This window comes from Octodon degus, unplaced genomic scaffold (assembly GCF_000260255.1).
Source record: "Octodon degus isolate 3935 unplaced genomic scaffold, OctDeg1.0 scaffold00040, whole genome shotgun sequence".
Lineage (NCBI taxonomy): Eukaryota > Metazoa > Chordata > Mammalia > Rodentia > Octodontidae > Octodon > Octodon degus.
The window spans coordinates 198,614-201,505 of NW_004524616.1; positions in this window are offsets into that span (position 1 = coordinate 198,614).

Consider the following 2,892-nt stretch of genomic DNA (forward strand, 5'->3'; position numbering starts at 1 on the left):
TTGTTCCTAAAATTCATTCTTCAGTTTTAGAGAACATGAACTAGTCCAGGTCAGGTTGGGAAATCATTTTTCCCTATGTCATTTCGAGGCTCTCTGTATCTTTTGTAGGTCACCAACCCAAGATTAGTTTTTCTCCCTGTATCAAGATGACCCCACAAGCATCAATGTGGACATTTATTTATACTTTTGTAAAATTGGTAACATGTGACACAAGGTTGTCTAGTGACTAATAGCTAACATTAACCAGGCAGGATGCTTATCTCAGGACTGAGGTAGCTTGTTTGCTTTAGACAGTGAGGTCTAGTCCTGCCTACACACATTTGACCAATTTTCCAGCTTACATGGCTCCCAACATATCTTCCTTTTTTGTTTTATTGTGTCAGAGATGGGTGTTCCATTGCAGTGAGAGAAGCTGTGTTTGGAGAGTTCTTTAAAAGACCTTTTCATAGTTGATGCCAGTCCAAAGATTTTAGGTACTTGAATTTAACAATGTAACCCTATAGTCAAATAGTCCATATTAGTAATGAATCATCAGTACAGCTGGTAGTTGTCAGAACTTGTTAGTGACTTCAGTCTTTTACAGGTTAGCATATTAATATGGCATTACTTTTCGTATCTTGTGGTTACACTTTGCTGGATGGTTAAGACCAAGTTAAAGTAAGACATGTATAAATACAAATTTAACTTTTGCTAACAAGGCCAATTATGTTTCCTTAGGATTTACTTTGCAACCATGCACAGCATCTCTTAGATCTTGTCCGTGTCAGTCTTCTGGATGAGTCACAGACATTGTTTGACCACTTTGCTCTCTGTGAAAGCCTGAGAGATTTTTTTCTCTCTAGGTGATTCTCCTTAGCCACACTACACATCATAGATCACTTTCCTCTATGGCCCCATAATCTCTTTATCAAAAAATTTGGGATGTATCTCAGTTACAGGATGTCACAGCAGAGGTTCTCTTATGTCCTGAGTTTTTATTGACCTTGAAGGGTTAGGGACAAAATATCGGCTCTCCTTTTAGCTCATCTATCTCTAATTATTGGTCTCCAAACTTTAGTTGCTAAACATCCAGAAAGAAAAGCTTTATGACATTACCCTATAATACAGGCTGTGAGCTTAATATTACTATCTATCTGAATATCAGACACCTTAGACATGAAATGGAACTGTTGTTTCCTAACAACTATGGATATTCTAATACTTAAATCCTTATACAATATTGAAAAAAAATTACATATTTTTACACAGAAATTTAGAAATCAAGACCATATATACCATTGTAGCAGGACAATCCTGATGACATTTCACAACATACTTAAATTTTCATTTTGGCATAATATTTGACCAATCATCTCTATATAATACATAAGAAATTTTTACCTAATTAGTTGTCCTTAAATGGGATATACATCACAAGTTTCTTGCTAAAGGCAGAGGTTTGAATCTGGGAGAAAGTCTTATCACAATAAACAATCTTTGTTTTGCATTTTGGAAGACCAGTATACCAGGAATCATGAATACATTCAATATACTGTGAGATTAACAACAATGAATTACCATACACATGTGAAAACCTTTATTTCTTAATTTAGTTCCATATCAAAAGCATTTTATTAACAGAAAACCTTACAGTTATATATTCTGAAAAACTTTAGCTTTTAGCCTATGACCGATTTATTGAGGTTATCTTCTAAGAGATATTGAAATTATTGGGAGCTCCTCATTAATGAACAAAAAGTTTGGGCATACCCCTTATTCAGCAATTGGACTCCACCCTAATAATTTTTTCCCACTCTAAGGAATTTTTGCTTAATTACCTTAAATTTTTTTATAAACTGTGTATGAACTGATTTTGATATCACTTAGACCAGCTGGTAACTTAGGAGAAAGAATGCTTTGTATTCTATATCCCAAATTGTATTATGAACAAATGATCAAAAAAGAAAAAAAGAGGAATAGCTATTCACAGAATGATACACAAATACATAAACAGAACACACAAACAAACATCTTTACAAAATCATGAGTACATTCTACTATATATTCCTGGCCAGATTAATTTATAGTAACTCTATAACAATTTTTAGAAATTTATAATTATAAATAGACTAGTCAGATTTTGTTATTTGTCAATTAGCAGAGATCTCTTACCAGAAAAAATTGGAAGGAATAAAATCTTTTATCTATAATTAATATATATATTTTGTATTTTTGTCTTAATACTAGTTAAATCTAGCTGAGTTATTTTTATATATATTTATCATCTATTGAGACCTTAGATTTCCCCTTTGTCAGTTCCTTCAGTAGGTCTCATGTTAGATCTGGCCTCATTGCTGTTAACTTCTCCAGATCTGGCTTCATGGTATAGCCTGACAGTGGACTTTAGTACCAAAATAAATTATTTATGATTTCCTGGAAAAACACAGATTAGTAGTGGACTGGGTCTCTTCCATTGTCCAGTATCTGGCCCAGATTAGTAGTGGACTGGGTCTCTTCCATTGTCCAGTATCAAGATCTCTCCAAAGGACACTTTCTAGCCTTTTTTCTCTTTCTTGATGAAATTCTTTTTGCTGCTATAGGTCCATCTTTTGTCCATTTTTTAAAAATCTAAGAGTGTATATTGACAAGTGAACCTGGAGAGATTGATTGCCCCAATTTTAAATTGAATTTTGATTGTACAGTGATAAACCTATATCCTACATTTTAGAAGAGGAAGCCATACATATCTTCACTTAACCTTATATGACCTATTTGTGAAAAAAAGCAAATTAATTTAACTTATCTAAAGAATAATGATAGTTAATCACGTCAGAGAAATTAACCTAAAATCTTAGATGGAGCCTATTAATATTGCCAAATAAAGTCTGAAAATCATGAATGGTTGATCTGAAT